The sequence below is a fragment of the Otolemur garnettii genome, unplaced genomic scaffold (genome assembly GCF_000181295.1).
Source record: "Otolemur garnettii isolate 467f Iridium unplaced genomic scaffold, OtoGar3 scaffold00221, whole genome shotgun sequence".
Lineage (NCBI taxonomy): Eukaryota > Metazoa > Chordata > Mammalia > Primates > Galagidae > Otolemur > Otolemur garnettii.
Window position 1 is genome coordinate 1,905,098 of NW_003852616.1, and position 20,315 is coordinate 1,925,412.

Sequence of the window (20,315 nt, forward strand, 5' to 3'; positions counted from 1 at the left end):
TTTCAATAAAAGATTGCTATCTATTCTCAGAGCAGAAAGATAAGGGCCCAGCTGGAAGTCCATCAAGGCCAACCTGCCACCTCATTTCCTCAGTCCTGATCAGGGACATTGCTCACAAAGCTCCCTTTACCTCTCATGTGTCATCAGTTTTCTCCTCTCCACTGGATCATTCTCATTAACATGTGAGGAAGTTATAGGATCTCCCATCTTGAAATAATCCTCCTACAGCCTCCATTCCCTCTCCACTATGAGGGTCCTTCTCCTCTCTCATTTTCAGCAAACCGTGTGGCAGAGTTGTCCCTACCCACTGTCTGCTTCCCTTCCCATTTTCTCTCATATCTGTTCCAATCTGCTTTTTACCCATCACTCCACTGGAATGGTTCTTATAAAGACCATTCATGCCCCACAAATTGTCCAACCTTAGAGCACATTCTCAGTTCTTTACTCACTCAGCAATGTTTGAAAACAGCACGCCTTTCTCCTTGAGACACTCCAGTGGCTTCCAGTGGGATACTTTCTTGGGTCCTTGAACCGACATCCACCCTTGAGTGGCTAATAGGTGTTTCACATTTAACAGGTACAAAACTTAGCTTCTGATTTCCACCCCCAAACTTGATCTGCCTCCATTGTTCTTATCGCTTAGCCCCAAACACAAAGTTATTCTTGAGTGTTTCTTTTCTTTCTTTCTCATGTCCCATACCTGATCCATCAGCAAATCCATTTGGTACGGCCTTACAGACAAATCCAGAATCTCACCTCTTCACATCATCTCTATTGCTGTCACTGTGGTCCAAGTCAGCACGGAGTCCTTCCAAGGTTATTGCAAGTGTCCCCTAACTGGTTTTCATGCTATTACCTTTGCCACCTCCTCCCTGGCCCTGTTTCAGTCCCAGTCTATTCTTAAAATAGCAGCCTTTTAATACCTAAAAATCCTTTAGAACCTAAGCCAGATTAGGGCCTTTTTCTTCTCTAATCTCCCATTGACTTCCTATCTCCTTCTGAGTAAAAGCCACTGGAATTCCCTTCCCTTCCCTTCCCTTCCCTTCTCTCATTATTACTCAATTACTGCCTTCTGGTAACACCAGTCTCCTGATCTACTTATGACCCAAGACCTTTGCACTTAGTGCTCTTCCAAAACATCACGTTGTCAGAAAGACCTTCATTCTTAAACCTTTCTGGAATGGCTCTTCCTCCCTCATCCTTACATGTGCTGTGTCTTTGCCACACTGCCATTACACATTGTCTGACTCCCCTTCTATTCTGACTTTTCCTTGGTCACTGTTGTGTCTCCAAAACCTAGAACATCTCAAGGTATGCAGTGGATGCTCTCAAAGTTTTTGTGGTGTGAATAAGTAATTCCCTCCACAGAGGAAAACATCGCAAAGGTTGAGGACCTTCTGGATTCTCTATCCAGGGAAACACATGGCGGGAGAGCTTTGTCAGCTGTGGCTAGGGACTCAGACTCCAGCAAAAAGAACTAAGGGCAAGGGGCCCCAAAACAGAGCGGGCTGGACAGGTGGTAGGTACATGGGTAAGAACTAAACCAGCCCAGTGGGAAGTGGATCCTGCCTGTCTGGTCCTTTGCATGTTGGCCATGGTTTCTGAGTTTCTTCCCAGCAGAACCATGTTGCCCTTGCTGGAACCCAGGAGTGTTCAACTGCTGCCAACTTTTTGTGGAGAGCTTGGGAGTGTGGCACAGTGGGATGGAGTGGAATTGGTCCTAAGTGTGGACCAGATGACAGATAAAAAGGGGGACCAGAAAGGAGGGTGAGAAAGGTTGTTCCTTCTTATCAAATAGAGATGTTGAGCCATCTGTCCTGATTTTTAAACATTTCAGTGCCATATTTGTGTGCCTTTTTGAATGATGAAATGTTTATGTAATTCAGTAGTTTAAGGCAACTAACATTTATTGAGCAAGGTAATTAGCCTTCTACTGGATGTGATGGGAGTGGGCATCTAACCAATCAAAATCAACATATTTTGTCTTGAACAGACAACATGGAAAATGCATAAAACAAAGACAGGGCATGGGGCACTGATTCACACAAGTCACAGACATTGGAGTCCACTGTGGAGATCTCTGAAAGGCGGACTGTTGAGTTTTTGTGCTCCTTGTGTTAAGTACAGAACCTGGTATGTGGCAGAAGCTCTGTAATTGTGGTTTGTTTCCCAGTCTCCCCTGCTGGTAGGGAGGCTGTTAGACACCTAAGAATATCTATGCTGTGGAGAACAGCTCTTGCCCGAACCTTCTTATCTTGAGAAGATAAACTATTACTCAAAAATTTCCTTCCATTTATCTGTGATTCTTTCAGAAATCTGCCCGACACATCATTCTGATTTACTGGTAATCATTTAATGTATTTTACAGAGAAAGCAATAGGATTTGCAGAGATTATAACAAATTCTTCATTGAGGTTGTTAATAAGTAGTAAATAATAAAATAATAAACAGAAAAAAAAGTAACAACACAGAAACCTCTCATCTTTGGCTCATTCAGATGCCAAACAAAGATCTGAATAACTACAGAAAAAAAATCTGGTTTAATGTAGGGAGACAAAGAGCGTTGGTTAATTCATGAATGGAAAAATGAAGACCTTGAGCAGGGCAGTAGTTAGCACTTGAATTAAAAGATAACGTGTACCCTCTGTGTGGGCCATTTAGAAAAAAACGGACAGCCCTCCAGGCTGATGGAGCCCAGACCCCAACAAGCAGCATGGTGCCCAGAGCCAGAATGGGGCTTTGTATCCCTCTCTGCCCTCCTGGAGCCCTCTTGAGATTCTCATGGCCAGGGCCATCACACGGGGCTGAACATCTGAGATGACCTGGTCCCTGTAGGGAGTAGATGTTTAAAGTGGACGCTTTCCTGCAGCGTTTCTCTCCCAGGAATACTGCACCTGAAGTGGGTAGACTTTGCATTTCTGGGTGGCAGTGTGTCTAACACAAGGTCTGTGATTGAGGGAGGCAAACAAGTCCTTCACAGCACTGCATTTAAACAAGGCAGTCAGCCACAGTCCCCCCTTGATCTTTCTTTTTTTGAGACGGAGCCTCAAGCTATCCCCCTGGGTAGAGTGCCATGGCATCACGCTCACAGCAACCTCCAACTCCTGGGCTCAAGTGAGTCTCCTGCCTCAGCCTCCCAAGCAGCTGGGACCACAGGCGCCCGCCACAACGCCCGGCTATTTTTTGGTTGCAGCCGTCATTGTTGTTTGGCGGGTCCGGGCTGGAGATTCGAACTCGCCACCTTAGGTGTACATGGCTGGCGCCTTAGCTGTTTGAGCCACAGGCGCCGAGCCTGATCTTTCTTAACGTGTCTTTCCATCAGACTCCTTCAACCGATGCTCCACCACATTGGTCAAGTCTTATTTACAGCTTGCGGATTTTCCAGTTTCCTTATAGGACTGAACAGTAGGTTTCAATTGACAAACACATGGTTTACTGGTGAATTCACACCGAAGGAGTGATACGACTCCTTTTATTGCATTCCACAAAAACAGGTGTCCTTGGATGTCTTATTCAGAATATTAAGAACCATCTCACCTAAGAGCCAGGGTTCTTGATGAGAGAGATATGAGTTTAAGCCTTAGCTTTGCCTCTTGGTAAATGTATGACCTGGAGAAATTACTGAACTCTTTGGGACACAGCACTTCCTTCATCCTGAGGATTAAATAAGAATGTTCACAAATGCTTCCCTGGGGCATGGTGCACAGTGAGCCTGCAAACATGTGAAGGCCTCACTGGCATCATTCTTTTTTTTTAGACAGAGTCTTACTTTATCACCGTTGGTAGAGTGCTGTGGTGTCATAACTCACAGCAACCTCAAACTCTTGGGCTTAAGTGATTTTCTTGCCTCAGCCTGCCAAGTAGCTGGGACTACAGGTGCCCACGACAACGTCTGGCTATCCTGAAAGTACCCTGCCTATAGTAGTTCCTGCCTATCACTCATTCTGTCATTGTGCCTGATTTTCAGAATACTTTACCAGACTGAGTTTTGAGCAGACATCACTAAATGGACAGCCTTGTCACATGACAGCGACCCCATTGTCATCCTTGGCTTGGAGAATTATCTGCACTTACACAGATATATGACAAACTGTTGTGGGGACAGTGGGATGGGGTGGCCCAAGCCAGGGGGTCTAGGAGCTCACTGAGGGGCAAGACTCTGCTGGGACAAGAGAGAAGGGGTGGATCCAGTTCTATGAATCGAGAGTATACAGCCATGATCGGGGAAACAGGGAAGAGCCAGAAAGGAGTTCCAAGCTTCCCGTGACCCAGAGGAGCCTGAATGTCCAGAGTTGAATCTTGGCACAGGAGAAAAAGAGCAGGATGAAATCCAGACAAAGAAGCCCAGGAATGGTAATCCAGGCTGGTGACACACAACTGCGTTCTCCTAACACGCCCCAAGCTGTACCTTGACTTGAGGACAGATGCTGTCAGTCCTCTGACATGGTTTTCATGCCATCTAAGGACTGTGGATTACTCTCCTACACGAGGCAGGACAGCATGAGTTTTAACCCATTTTCTCAGATGCAAATGAAGATAATGTCATCTAAGGCAAGTGTTCCTTTAATTGTCTGGACCTTGAGTTTTAAAGAGAAACCACACACCTGATGAAGCGATCTCATGGTGAATTTGCCATGGGATAGAGATGTGCTTTGGTGTTTTGAGTTGGACTGCAATACATTTTCCTATAGACGCATGATCTACTTAGAAGTCAGGAGCAAGTGTAATATTGGTACAAGAATTTTAAATTAAAAAATATTTGAGAACTGTATAATTTCAAATATCTTGCCCCATTACCCTTGAGAATTCTATTATTTTAGTATCCTATATTGTTTTAAATCCTGAAGAGGCATGCAATTTTTTTGAAAGATCCCATGCTTTGGGAAATACAGTTCCTATGCCTTAGGATTTAAAAGGGGTCCTAAATCTTTATTCAGCAAATGAATTATTCCATGGTATTGTTTCTTTGGAAGAATGATCATAAAGTAATGAACCACCGACTGTCAGAGCACTGTAAAGATAGGGTGCTCATACGTGGAGATGATAAACTGCTTGTAAAAGTCCTCTCTGTGTGTGCATGAGTGTGTGCATATATGCATGTGTGTGTGAGGGCACGTGAGTGTATGTATGTGTGCAGGTGTGTGATGTGTGTGGGTATGTATGTGTGTGCATACATGTGTGTATGCACGGGGTGTGTGGGGTATGTATATGTGTGTGCATTGTGTGTGCAGGTGTGCACACATGTGTGCATGGGGTGTGTGCATGTGTGTGTGTTCTGGTGTAGGTACCACAGTGCAAGCCTTAGACCCAGGAGCTTCTATGTCTGAGGGCAGGAGAAGCTGGAGGCCTCAGCTTAGGAAAGATCGAATTAGCCTTCTTCCTCTGCCTTTCTCCTTTACTTAGCCCTCTGGCAGACTGGATGATGCCGTCCACATGGCTGAGGGCAGAGCTTCTTTATCCAGTCTACTTTTACCAGCTGCCCAGGCAGCTGACACATAGAATTAATGTCCTGGATGACTCTTGGGAGCGGGCAGGACAAGTGGCTTGGACACGTCTGAGGCTTGCGTGGCCCTCGGTTTGGCCTGCCCTTCATCTGTCCTGCTCCGGGTCACACGGCTGACGTCTGAAGTCTGCATTGCCCAGCCTTTCTTGTCAGCTGGTTTCTGGATGGGTTTGGCCAGTGGGAGGCAGTGGGAGGAGATGGAGAGGGAGAAGCAAGGATGTTTCTTTCTCCCTTCTCTCTCTGTCATGGCAGTCTTTCTGCCGGTGGCTGCATGTGTCCAGCCTCCACAGGACAGGCCGGTGGTGGCCCTAGTTTTTCTGGCCCTAAACTCCAAAGCTTTGTCTCTTCCCTTCATGCTTTGGGCCCAGAGGTGGTGGTAACTTTCTGAGACTGCTCATCTCTGGGCTGCTCCACCTGCCCTGGTCAGAGTCTCAGCCCCCTTCGTTACTTGTTAGCCAATCTGATGCATTAAATTTAGTCATTATAATCTGTTTCCTGATTGGACTCTGACTAACACAGTATTGTATTACTTCTATTTTTTGTTTTACCAACCAAGGTTAAGTACCCAGCTGGTGCTGTCCAGGTAGGCTGAGTAACATGCAAAGGGATACTTTATGATACAAGATGAGAGGAGGTTGTTCCAAATAAGAAAAAAGGCAAAAGTGTCCTTGTGTCTCCCCCCACCCCGTCCCCTTCTTCTATATGCTTCTTCATTCCCTTCCTTCCCAATTACTTTGAATACCTAAGCTACTGTCTCTTCACTCTGGCTGCTGACCCCTTCCTGCCCGCCGCCCCCTAGCCTGACTTGTTCTTCAAAGTTACCCTGGCAGCCTGGAATGCCAGAGAAAGGGATGAGATGGGGTGCTTCTAGCTGATGGAGAGCTCACCAGTAAAACCCGACCCTTTAATCTCTCTTCTGTTTGTTTTCTGATCGATCTTCTGATATTTCATCAGGTACCTTATATTGTTTCCTCTGAAGTCTTTCCATCATTTTAAAGCTAGCATTTTAAAAAAGGAGTTTGGCTACAGAACCCGACTTGGTAGTGAGCACCTACCACTGCCCAGCAGTCTACCGAGTACAGTGAGGTTCCAGAAGAGGGATCTGTCTTACCTGCAGAGCACATGCTGGAGGTGGGAGAGACCACTCCTTCTGTTTCTTCCAAGTTGTGCTTCTAGCCAACCTTCTTCCTGAACATGAGGTTCCAGAAGTGCACTATTTCAAAATGATTATTCACAGAACCTGATATTTGCAGGCCATCTTTGCTTTGCAAGTTATTCATATTCTGATTATCTTGTCCCCTTCACAAATTCTCTGAATAAGCTGGGCATGATTGCATACTCACCAGGAGCCTCTGCAGACCTGTAGACTCCTGAGTCTTGGGATAGAGTGAAGAAGACTGTTTGTTCAGCTCAGAGATCTGCAGGGGAGCATGTGACCCTCATGGAAGTGAGGGAATTATGGTAACAAGCGCTATAGTAAGCACAGCTAAAGTAAGTACATTTAATCAAGTGAAAAATTCCTTAATCTATTGCAATATTTTCATAGTTTCCTCTTAGTGTCTTCATCCTTTCTTCCCAACTCTTCATTATCATAACAATGTTAATGAAAGATTCTGAGACAAAATCATTTAGGAAAGATGTAAGCTTACTTTCAAAGAAACAAACAGAGAAGGTTCTAGAAGAATAGGCTGGTCAATTAAAAAGAAACAGACAAACAAACAAGTATTTAAGTGAAAAAAAAAAAAAAGCCTGAGGATTACTAAGAGTATATGCATTACAGTTGGTCTCTTCAGGGTTGAAGATTAGAAACTTCTCTCATTGTTACCATCTCCACAAATGGAATTTGGCCATGAATGCTGACACTTATTATGGTGGTCATGGAGATGGGCCACTCAGACCTATATCCCTTTGAACTCCACATCAGAATTTGACATGGAAAAAGTAGCTTGTGGATGGCTTCCAGCTCTGCACACCTTTGGGATCTGCACTCACATTAAGGTCATAATTCCCTGCATTGCCCCTGGCCAAGGACTGTGTGTGGACCTCCTGTAAGGAGATGTGCTTTCCCTAGAGCTGCCACTGGCCAGGCCGAGACTTTCCAAAGCTGTCCTGAAGGCTGAGCCTCTCTGTCTACAGAGCCCCTCTCTGTCCACCTCTCCTTTCACAGATGCCAGACCTGTATTTTGGTCTGAAGTGTCTCCTGGCCGCCTCCTCCCTCACCCCTTAATTCTTCACAGCACCTCCCTCAAGTGTTTTCACCCCTAATTCTGACTTAACACCCACTTCCTAGAATACCCAAACTGACACTGATATTTTCAGATACCAGAATTGAAAACATCAGGCTGAACTTCTTGCTGGGGAAAATAAAACTCGAACAATAATGTTTTATCAAAAGCAAGGCTTAAGTTTTTGGTGGGGAAGAATTACATGAGGTGACCACATTTTTATTTTTGGTTGACCTCAGGTACCGAAATGTTGTATTTATTTTTCCTTTGACCGTGGTTCGTGCTATACAGGTATTCACATAAAGTCATTGGGGTCAGTTCTGCTTTTACTCAAATTGCCGAAGGTTAAGTTAAGAGGATTCCTGAGAAGAGAAAGCCTGCCAGCTCAGCTCAGTGACTTTCTGTCTTAAAAGTTCTGAGGTAGGCAGAAAAAATAGCCCCCTCAATAATGTCCATATTCTAATCCTTGAAACCCGTGGAATGTTACTTTATGTGGTAAAAGGGATTTTGCAGAGGTGATTAAGTTAAGGCTCTGTGATTATCCTGGATCATTCAGGTGGGCCTGATGCAGTCCTGAGGGTCCTTATAAGAGAGAAGCATCTTCAAATCTGTCTTCAGTCAGATGAGGGATTTGAAGGTGCTCCGTTGCGGGTTTTGAATGTTGAAGAAGTGGCCGAGGAATGTGGGTGGCCTTTGGAAGGGAAAAGGCAAGAGAATGGGCCCAGCCAACTCCCTGTTTTTAGCTCAGGGAGAGTGATTTTGAACTTCTGACCTCTAAAACTTTAAGGTGATAATTGTGCTGTTTTAAGCCACCATATTTGTGTCAGTGTGTTAGAGCAGCCATAGGAAACTAATGCCATCATATTCAGGACTGCAATTGTGTTTTCCTGGCACATTCTGACATTTAGCATCTGTCTGTAGGCTCTGAGAAAATTCATACCAAAGATATCATATGGGTTTATCTCTATGTCATCATTTCATTTGTTCACTCAAAAACATTTATCAATGTAGCTTAGTGATTAAGAGTCAGACTTAAGAATTGGGTTGCATCCTGTGGGAACACAGCCCTGCCGTTTGTTCACACATTATCTAGGAATGTTTTTGCACTATAACAGTAGCATTGTGTAGTTGTGACAGAAACTGTGGCCCACAGAGTCTAAAATATGTTCTATCTTACCCTTTACAAAAAAATTTGTGGACTCCTAAAATAGGAAAATAACCTACTTCCTGGCATTAATTTTTTTTTTTTTCCCTAGAGACAGGATTTCATTATGTTGTCAGGGGTGGGGAAGGAGTGGGTAAGCACTCAACGTTCTCCAAAATGGAGTTCGCCAGTGAAATGCTAGACCCCAACATGGTGTTTGATTCATCTCTGCTGGAAAATAGAATGGAAGTCTGTGGCTGTCAGGGATAGAAAAGGACGGATTTGAGAGAGGGCTTGGCCAGGCTGCCCTAGAGGCTGAACTTACAGGCTGGGGTGCACCACGGGAGAGCAGGGCAGAAGGAAACCGGGTATATGTTTCCTAAGGCACAGTGAGCTTGCTAAGTAGTAAAACACAGCCCAATCAGTATTTGCTCTCTAATCAGACTGACAATGCTTCTTCCTTTTGGGAAGCAGCGTAATACACTGGGAAGAAGAATCAGAATAAGAAATGTGACTGGATGCTCCCTCATCTGTGGGGTATTTACTTTCCCCAAAAGAAGAGAGTGATTTTGTATGTTTGAATGGAGGAACTCCAGAGGATATTAAACCATGATAATGCTTTCTGGATCTATGGCAGAAAACACTCAGGTGGATGAATTGTCCCTCAGGCAACTCCGAGTAGAATCCAAACACTTTGCATCTAATACCTGTGCTCCCAACTGCAAGAGACTGGCAAGATACATCCTTTGATCAGTTTTCGCAAAAGCCTTCAAATGGCCTTAGGTCTCTCCTGTACTTCTCCTTAGAAGCAACTGTGAAATACTCAAATTTTGAAGCCTCCCCCATGGCTCTGGAATAATCTGAGAAATTAAATAAATAATGATAATAATGGGTTAAAACCCATAAAATAAAATAATTATGTGGATCTATATTGATGTAAATAAATAATTGAATAAATAATAAGCAAAAGGGACCATTCAATCTTTTTTTTATTCAGTCATTTGTACATAGATCATAAATACATTTATGCCATTATGGGATTCAACGTGTTGATTATTTGTACAAATTGCAGTGCTTACATCCTACTAAACAACATAGGCTTCACCACTTTTACCCAGTTACAGGATTAAGAAATTTGTGTTCTACACCTGATAGATCCAACTTGTACTTGCAATATGCTCCATAGGTGTGGACCATTCAATCTTTACAGTAAAATATCAATAAAAAATACAGAAGGAATGATAGATGTAGAAAAATTATTGCTAAAATAATTGTTTCAGTGAGTATCATCAATGGATGCTAAAATTAGTAGGTGAAGTTATCATGAGAAATAAGTATTTGTGCAGTTTTAAGATATATACCCCCTCAAGATACTAAAATTACTTTACAATGGAAAACCCAGCAGAAATCCTCTTAATCAAGTGATCAAAGTTTGTATAGACACTGTTGTAAGACATACAGATAGCATCTACTCCTGGTGAGGTGTACAAAGGTCTTACTTCCGTGGCAATCTTGCCAAAAAATGCACAACCTTAATGTATCATGAGAAAACATCAGAAATCCAAAGTGAGAGACGGTCCTGGCTTACATTCTTCATAAAATACTGAGTGACCGGTTCAAATTGTAAAGACTAGAAAACATGACAAGTAAATGATATATGGGATCTTGGACTGGATGCTGGACCAGAGAAAAGACATCACTACAACATTTGTTGAAATTGGAAAAGTCTGGAGCTTAGTTAATTTTACTGCATGAATATTGATTTTCTGGTTTTAATAATTGTTGTATGGTCACATGAGATGTGAGTGTTAGAAGAAACTGAGGGAGGCATATGGAAATCCATGAAGTATTTCTGCAACTTTTTTGTTAGGTCTCAGAAGGTTTTAAAATAAAAAAAGTAAATTCCCCTCTGAACTCTGTGAAGGCATTCCTTTACCTTCAGATTTATGCAATGAAATAAGGCAGAAATTATACAGAAAATAAAAACTTGACATATGGCATTAAATTATGTAGGTACACATTCAAAATCAACTATAGTCTCTAGTTTAGTCATTTTAACAAAAAATTAGACATTGGACATTTTATTAAGAATTTAATACCTTATACAGCCACTAAAAAGGATGGTGACTTTATATCTTTTGTATTAATTTGGATGGAGTTGAAATACATTCTTCTTAGTAAAGCATCACAAGAATGGAGAAATAAGAATCCAATGTACTCATTTGTGATATGAGGACAATGGATGCAATGATGGGGGAGGAAGAATGGGGAGGAGAGAGAGGGAAGGAGGGCAGCAGGTGTGGGGCCACAGTGTAGGAATCACCTCTTGGGGTGGGACCCTATTAATAGAGGCACTTCACCCAGCAAGCAGTATAACCTGGCTCATTGTACCCTCCATGATTCTCCAACAATAAAAAATAAAAATAAAAAATAAAAACAAAATTTTTATGAACTAAACCTCCCCCAAACAAAAATAATTTAATACCCTAATAGGAGTTTAACTCTGTGGAAAAAGAATTCTAAACTTACATAATTTTAATTTATGTCACCTTTTCTAGAAAAGCAAGTCTCCACAAAAGTGAGAAAAGACCAAAAACTAATCACATTTATCAGAGAGACTGAAAAAGATTGACTGATAGAATCTGACATTGAGGGAGGTGTTCTGATTATTTTGTGTTTTTTTTTTCTGATTGATTTAAATGGATAATTTTAATTGCAACTAAAATGTAGCCATGGTACTGAAGGGCTTTCTTGGCATGTATCAACATTCAAGGATGCATTGATTTAAAACAGTAGACAAGAAAGACATGGCCTAATTTAATTCTGGATTCTGAGAATAGCTTTCAATACTAAAGTCTCAGAATCAACAGGGACATCCTTTGGGGAAATTCATTACCTGAAAGGACACATCTGTTCATTCAGAATCCTGTATCGCAGACCAAGGCAGATGTATGAGAGCATGCATGGCACTCCAAAAGGAAATGAAATCGGGCACAGATGCACTTCCTGTCCCATTTGGGTGATGAACGTATTCCCATCTCCGTTGTTATAGAATACCAATCTATTGCTTTTGGAAAGCACAGAGCCTTAATACTGGGGAGCAGGGGCAAAAATGGTGTGACATTTATCTCCAGTGTGTGGCAAATGCAAATCATTTGCAAAGACTCAGGTGAATATATGGAGTGTGTAGAAATACTGGTAAATTTCCTTTGACAACAGACTTTTAAGATAGCTAGAAGTTAACATTTATATAGCACTTGCTATGTGCTAGACTTCTTATGTTAACTCATATAGTCATCACCACCACCCTACTGGTAGAGATTAATTATAATCTCTGTTTCCCACATGAGGCACACAGGTAACCCAACTTGCCCATGTGGTTAGTAAGTGGCAGGATCACGACCCACATCTAGGCATTCTGGCTCCATAGAATACTTTTGACCATTATGCTATGTTTATTGTCATTTAGGGTTTGGTTCCTTGGTGTATTATGATCATTTTCCTCTATGGCCACATGCCACCAATTGTCTCTTGGTTCTGGATATATAATAGCTATAGTCAACATTTTCTTTTTTAAAATTTTTAAATTTCAGGTTAATTTGAGGGTACAAAGAATTAGGTTACAATGTTTGCATTTGTTAGGAAGAGTCCCTGTTGTAGTGTCCTGTACCCAGGGGGTGTGCCGTGTACCCTTACATTGTGCCCATTAAGTGGGTGCACACCAATCCCCCACCACTCCTTCCTTCCCCCTCCCCACCATCTTGAATTAAATTGAATTTTTCTCTTGTGTGGGTGTTTACTAGGTCATCTGCTGGCTTTATATTAGTATTGAATACATTAGATACTTGCTTTTCCATTCTTATGATACTTTACTAAGAAGAATGTGTTTCAACTCCATCCAGGTTAATACAAAAGATGTGAGACCTCCATCCCTTTTTATGGCTGAATGGTATTCCATGGTATACATATACTATAGTTTGTTAATCCATTCCTGGGTTGGTGGGCATTTAGATTGTTTCCACATCTAATGGATTGTAAATTGAGTTGCTATAAACAATCTAGTGCAAATGTCCTTATGATAAAGTGACTTTTTTTCTTCTAGTTAGATGCCTAATAATGGGATTGCAGGATCAAACAGGAGGTCTATTTTAACAGTATTTTCTATAAATTAACTTATTTAATTTCCATAACAAATATGTAGCCCCATTTTGCAAACTGAGGCTAAGTCACGGTCCTGGGTCAGACATCCAACACTTAGCTACAGTTGGTGGAGGTATTAGAGAGCCACTGAGGCAGAGCTCCTATTCCTATGCTTCTTCCATGGTACTGACTTTGGAGCATGTGACAGGTTTCTATGCACACCCCCCCCCCCAAAATCTTTTCTCTTTTTCTTTCTTCTTGTGCAGCTTTGGTGAATACAAGGACTTCATTTCCCAGATGATCTTGAAGCTAGGTTTGACAAGATAACTAAGCTCTAACCAATGGAGTGTAAGAAGAAGGCAAGTCTGCAACTTGTTGCTTACTCTCGACTTTTCTTTCTCTTGTGGGTTAAAGAAGAACTGCCAAGCTGGCCTGGACTTGCTGGGGTGTGACATCAACTTTTTTCTGATCAAAATGTCATAGTCCCTAAATAAGTGGTCTTCTCAACTCCACCTGAAGTACTCTGGTGACAAGAATGCTTCCTGCATCCTGACATGCATTTCTTTTTTTATTTTAGAAGCTTCACTTGTACCACAAGAACAACAGATCATGTACCAGAGCCAATTATAATTTTCCAAGTGGTGACCCAGTTATTAGTCAGGGCTCTAAACGTTCTGAGAACAACCGTTGCCTAGCAATGTTCTAGACTCATTAGTCTATGAACAGAAATATTGCTATTTATTCAACTGTAATTTTCTGATGATTGGTATAGCTTATAGTGATCAGTGTAACTTATAATTAAATCTATGTGGTAGAATAATATCAAATGACACAGAAGGAAAGGTGTTCATGACATTTTTTAAGCAAAACAGTCTTGCAAAATGATAGTGTGTAACCTCTGTCTTATAATTGCACATCACATTATATTGAGTAATTACAGGAGATTTTTTTTTTTGAGACAGAGTCTCACTTGTCACCCTCCATAGAGTGTTGTGCCATCACAGCTCACAGCAACCTCAAACTCTTGGGTTCAAGCGATTCTCTTGCCTCAGGCTCCCGAGTAGCTGGGACTACAGGTGTCTGCCACAACACCTGGGTATTTTTGAAGTGAGGGTCTCGCACCTGTGGGCTCAGGCAATCTACCTGGCTTGGCCTCCCAGAGTGCTAGGATTACAGGTGTGAGCCACCATGCCCGGCCCTCTACAGCAGATTTTTATTTTCTCATTTTTTTTTGGCTTTTACAATATTTTTTCTCCAAGGAATTCACATTATTTTATTAAAACTTTCAAAATAAAACACTTAGAAAATATAGGTTGCTCTAACAAATAAAACACCAAAATACAGTGACTTAGAGAATTAGGGGTTTCTATCTTATCCATGGAGCAAAGCAAGATCTAGATTCCAGGTTTGTTGGTGGTGGCTCTGCTACGCACATTCATTCAGGGACTCAGGCTAACAGGGGATTTTGATATTGAACAAGCAGTGTTGAAGTCACTATGATCATTTTTCATTTTGATCATAGCAGGTGTAAAGAAAGAGCATGGAGGCTCAGTGCCCATAGCTCAGTGGTTAGGGCTTTGGCCACATACACCAGGGCTCGCAGGTTCCACCCCAGCCCCAGCCTGCTAAACAACAATGGCAACTACAACAAAAAAATAACCAGACATTGTGGCAGGCACCTGTAGTCCCAGCTACTTGGGAGGTTGAGGCAAGAGAATTGCTTAAGCCCAAGAATTTGAGGTTGCTGTGAGCTATGATGTGAGAGCATTCTACTGAGGGCGACATAGTGAGACTCTGTCTCAAAAAAAAAAAAAAAAAGAAAGAGCGAGCACGGCAGAATGTGCATGGCAGGTCTTCTCGGGCCAGGCCTGGAAGGGTACATATTTCACTCATGACCTCAGTCTTGCCAGACCTGATGGCACACCATTACCATTAACCCATGAGGTAGTATCATTCTTTCCAGCTATTTGTTCAGGTTGAACAAATGATAGAATAATGTGACTTTTTATTTTTAATTATTAGACTTTTGGGGGGGCTCAACCTTAGTGTTGCTAAAAGATAATCAATTTTGTTAATTTTTTTTTCCGTGAACAAGTAGGTATTGGAAATCTTCTCCTTTCCCCAGAGATCCAGAACATAGCCGGTTATTTTTTTAGCTTTGTAACAATCGAATTGAATTACTTTCCTATTATGCTCTAAGTTTCATTTTTAAGCAAGTGGCACCCATTAATTATAGGTCACGGAAAGACTCAGTATTCAGTCTTGTCTCTGGGGTGAAGCTAATGAATTGCAAGATTGGTTCGTGGAGAATAAATCAGTTTCAAAACCATGGAATTCAGAAGTTTGGTATTTTCTTCCATTAAATCCCCGATTTCTAGCTGTGACTCCCTGTTGTTTGCCTCTTAATTTTATAGGTAATTGCAAATTAGCCCTTTGCATGCTCTTCTCTACCCCTTTCCTTTCTATGCTTTTATGAAGCAAAGGAACAGAACTTGTTAAAATACTCAATATGGTCCAAAGAGTCAAGTGAGACTTATTTCCTCTGGTGATGGTATCAACAAATTTCTTCTGATCAAGACTAAATCAAAGTCCTTAAACGATTGCTCCCTCCCATGCAGTGCGAAATATTCTGATGACAGGAGGGTCTCCTGCATTGAGACTGTGTTATTCTGATGTTAACAGGCGCAGAGCAGGAGACCAGGAGAGAGGTGAATAACCGCGAAGCATTAAGGTTAAGAAAAAATGAAAGATTATGAACAATGTTTTGAAAGCTGATTAGTATCTTAGAGGAGAGAGGGAAGAAAGGAAAACAGACTCTGAAACTTACAGCTTCAATAGAAGAGTAGGAGCGAGAATCCAACCCTCTAGTGTCTGTTGGTCGGATCTCTTTCCTACTTTGTGTAGCCCTTTGCAAAATTCACATTTTCTTTCTCTTCTCCCACTCTCTTCCACCTTCCCTGACTTTCTTGCCTATCCCTCTTTCTCACCTATTTCCTCCCAACTATTCATACATCTTTCCCACCCCCTAAGATGGCCACAAAATGGAATGTTCTAAAATACACACATTTATTCACAAAAGCTTCAAGCACTAAATATCAGTCCCTCTATTAGGGCCTGTTTATTCAAGGATGAACAAGACATATATTTCCTGCTCTAAAATTGCTGGTGGTTTATTTGATTAGTCACTCCACTCTCTGGGAGTATGGGGGGTAGAAAAGATCATTTTGCCAGGGAGCATCAGGGATAATGTCCCAAGAAAAGGGACACCGAGGCCTGAGCCCTTCCAGGTAAGTAGGATTTTGTCATGTAGAGAAAGAGAGAAGGAAGGATGTTTTAGGCAGAGAGAATAGCACATAAACTTATTTTTCTTTGTAAAAAGATTTCCCTGTACTAAATGAACATGCTCAAGAATTACCAATAAGAAAATGGATCCTTCGGCTCGGCGCCTATAGCTCAAGCAGCTAAGGCGCCAGCCATATACTCCAGAGCTGGCAGGTTTGAATCCAGCCAGGCCTGCCAAACAACAATCACAACAACAACAACAACAACAACAACAAAAAAAAAAAATAGCTGGGCGCTGTGGCAGGTGCCTGTGGTCCCAGCTACTTGGGAGGCTGAGGCAGGAGACTCGCGTGAGCCCAGGAGTTTGAGGTTGCTGTGAGCTGTGAGGCCACAGCACTCTACCCAGGGTGACAGCTTGAGAATCTGTCTCAAAAAAAAAAAAAAGGAAAATGGTCCTTCCTTATCTATCTCAAGATATGTTACACTGACTAATGACGTCAAAGTAAGCTTTTTTTAGTCCAGAACACAGTTGGCCAGAAGTCCCGTCACTGGAAGACACAGTTGAGCACACCAGGCAATACATCAACAAAGGACTCTGAACACTCAAAAGTTCTGCTGCAGACTTTCTCTGCTTATGGAAATCCACTCAGTCTCTCAGTCCGAGCCCCTTTCTGAGTATGATGGACGTCATGATATGTGTGGGAAAGGTTTAGAACTGGGGGCTACTTCAGACAGGCTTGCTAGGACTAGGAAGAAGTAATGGCTAGAACCCTGAGAGCATGGAAGAAGCCAGAAAAACTGTAAGTGGTCTTAGAAGCATCAGTTACAGCAGTCTGGGAACATGGAGAGAAGAGGCAAAGAGTTTGGATACGACTTGATCAGCTGTGCACGGAAACTAGCTACACAGATGTCCCTAATGATAAAAACAGGTTGTTTGCAAAGAAGGTTAAATTCACTTCATTGTGCTCTTCTTAGAAGGCAGTTTGCAATTAGTTTTAAACAAATTGCCACCTAAAGTAGCTGAAATTTTCTTTTGAAAGGATTGAGCTCTGTTAATAGCTTGCAAGATTTTGTGATTTTGTAAATTATTACTTAAGATCATTACTACTTATATTTTGCCAGTAAAAAAAACTTAAATACTCTTTTAACTGTCATTACTTCTTAACTCAAGCAGTTAGTTGGCAGGGCCAGGAAAAGATATAGGCGCCCAGGGCTTGTTCCTGCCTGTCTGAGCCATCACTAAGCTTGGGGCTGTGGTAGACAAGGGTGACAAGCCGGGGTGTGGGGGTTGGTGACAAGCCAGGTACGCTGCCTAGGAGAGCTTTCTCTTGAGCAGAAGGATCTCAGTAAATCAGACAGTTCTATGTTTGATTTCAAATGAAAATTTAAAGTATTTATCAAGCTCTGTTTACTTTGCACACAGCTACCATTTGCTTATATAAAAGAATCATTGCTAATGAGAAATATCTCCCTGGCAAGCAGCATCTTTTATCAGAGTGAATCACTGAAGCCTTGTCATGGCCAACTGAACAAGTTGTAGTGAAACCTGATCTTTAGAGAGTCACAGCTGCCTTCAGCCGGATAATGCCAAGTGTTAGTGGGCATGTAGGTGTATGAAAACCTTGCTGATGGGGGAGTAGATTGGACGATTTTGTGGAACCGAGATTCTCGACGTTGGGTGCTCACTGGTATCCTTGGTAGCTTTAAAATCCTGGTGCTCAGGCCACAGTTAGAACAATTACATCCAAATCTCTAGGAGTGGAACTCAGGAAGCAGTATTTTTTTTTTGAGACAGAGTCTTACTATATTACCCTCAGTAGAAAGCCATAGGATCACAGCTCACAGCAACCTCTTAACTCTTAGGCTTAAGTGATCCTTACATCAGCCTCTCAAGTAGCTGGGACTACAGGCGCCAGCCACAACCCCGGCTATTCTTGGTTGCAGGTGTCATTGTTGTTTAGCAGGCCCAGGCTGGGTTGGAACCCACCAGCCCCATTGTATGTGGCTGGCACCCTAACCACTGAACTACGGGGTGCTGAGCCAGGAAACAGTATTTTTTAAAGGTCTCCCAAATGATTCCAGCATGGAGCCAAAGTTGATGACTATTGCTGAAGGGTGAGCTGGCTGTACCTAGTCCAAGAAGGTAGCATGTTCTTGGCCAGGATGACATCTAACTCAACATCAGCAATTATTTTTGTTAACAATTGGTAGACTGTTCTGGGCAAGCTGGGGTGTATAATTACCCTGTCTAAAATTTAGATGGTAAGCTTCTGGGTATATCTCAGAGAAATTTTCATAGTCCATTAAAGAACATGTGTAGGATGTTCTTTGTGGCAATATTTGTGTAACTTGGAAACCATCTAGGCCTCCACACCTGGGGAAGTGAGTGGGTGCAATGAATCAGATGTGTGCAGAAGAACAGGGATTGATCTTAACATGGTGCTAAGTGAGAAAAAGTAAAAAATAGAATACAGTCCTTATCACACCACTGAAGTACACTAAAACTGCATGGACACAAAGCAACAGTACAAATTTTATAAGAAGGTACACAAAATACAGGAGCAAGGAAGAGGGTGAGAACAGGAGACAGGGATACATAAGGATGAATGAGTAATGAATGGCTATAAGAGCTCCCAGCCGCAGCACAGGATGCTCCCGTGCTAGCACTGTGGGATGTGGGGAGCTAACTGCTCTGCGCCTGTCGTCTAGAACAACGCCCCTCCCCCCAATAGCAAAGTCTGAAGAAGTCTCCTGTAACAAAAGCCCCACTATGGGGGATACAAAGGTGCCCACGCCCCTACTTCAGCATCCTAGAGTCACAGCTGAGAAAGGTCACACTTGGGCCGGTCCCTGCAGACACAGTGCTTTACTGTATTTTCCTAATACTTGAGGAGGTGCAGCCATGTCTGTTTCACAAGGAGGGAACTGAGATCCCCAAAGCTGAAGCACCGTGCTCACAGGGAGCCAGTGAGCAGCAGGGCTGACTAACCACGGCTTCCACCCTCAGGCCTGGGATTTCCATACCATTTCCCCTGTGGATCGCTGAGCCCAGAGCCACCTTTACTGCCTCTTTCTGGAGTGTCTTATCTGGACTAATTTAGAACCACACAACAAAGATTTATTTGGTACTCTTTAAGGAGAAACATGCCAGGAAACTGGGAGGACGAGGGTTGTACATGTAAAAGGCACTTTCTTGCCCCTCAAAGAATTTGGTGGGGAGAGAAGGACATGCACAGTGAGTTTAGTATGGGGAATTATGAGAAAAGTGGGATATAAGCTACAAACAAAATGCTATTGGGAGAGCTGCTGGAAGGAGATTGTTTTTAGCCAGGCAACCTGTGGCTTAGGGATTGAGCTGGGGAAGATGTTGTGAAGTGGGATTTAAGGGTAAGTGTAGCCTCTTTCGGGAAGATGGCAAGGAGGGCTCTTTGGGGTGGAGAGGACCTTAGGCACGCATGGAAACACGGGGCTGAGAAAGCACAGGGAAGGTTTCCAGAGCCTGTGTTTGAAGTTCACGAGGGTTGGGAGGGAGGCAGGTTGGGGTGAGGTCACTGAGGTCACTGAGGGCTGAGTTCAGGGCCTCACGTTCAGGCAGCCAGATGCCGGGGAGAACCAACCTGTTGCTCTGGAATTCCAGCCTGTTTTGTAGCACAAAGCAGGAAAGTATCTGGTAACTGTTCATGTGACTGAAAGAAGAGACAGCCCAGAGGCAAACTCCCCACCCGATCCGCCCTCCCCCCCATCCCTGGAGGGGGCAGTGTTAGGGGCTTGTGGCTGACACTGTCAGTGGTCTGGGCCACCTGTGTGGGCTGCCCTCAGCTGGCGTTGTGCTCCTTCTCTATGTCAGGGTCCCTTTCTGCAACATCAGACTTGTCAACTGCATTCCTGAGCCCCAGGGGCACTGGCGGCCTGGATCACTCCTCTGGAGTGACTCGATTAAGGAATAATCTGTTTCCAGCCACCTGAGCTAGGCCATAAACTTCCAGAAAGCACCATCAGTTCTTTTTTATTTTTTTTTTTT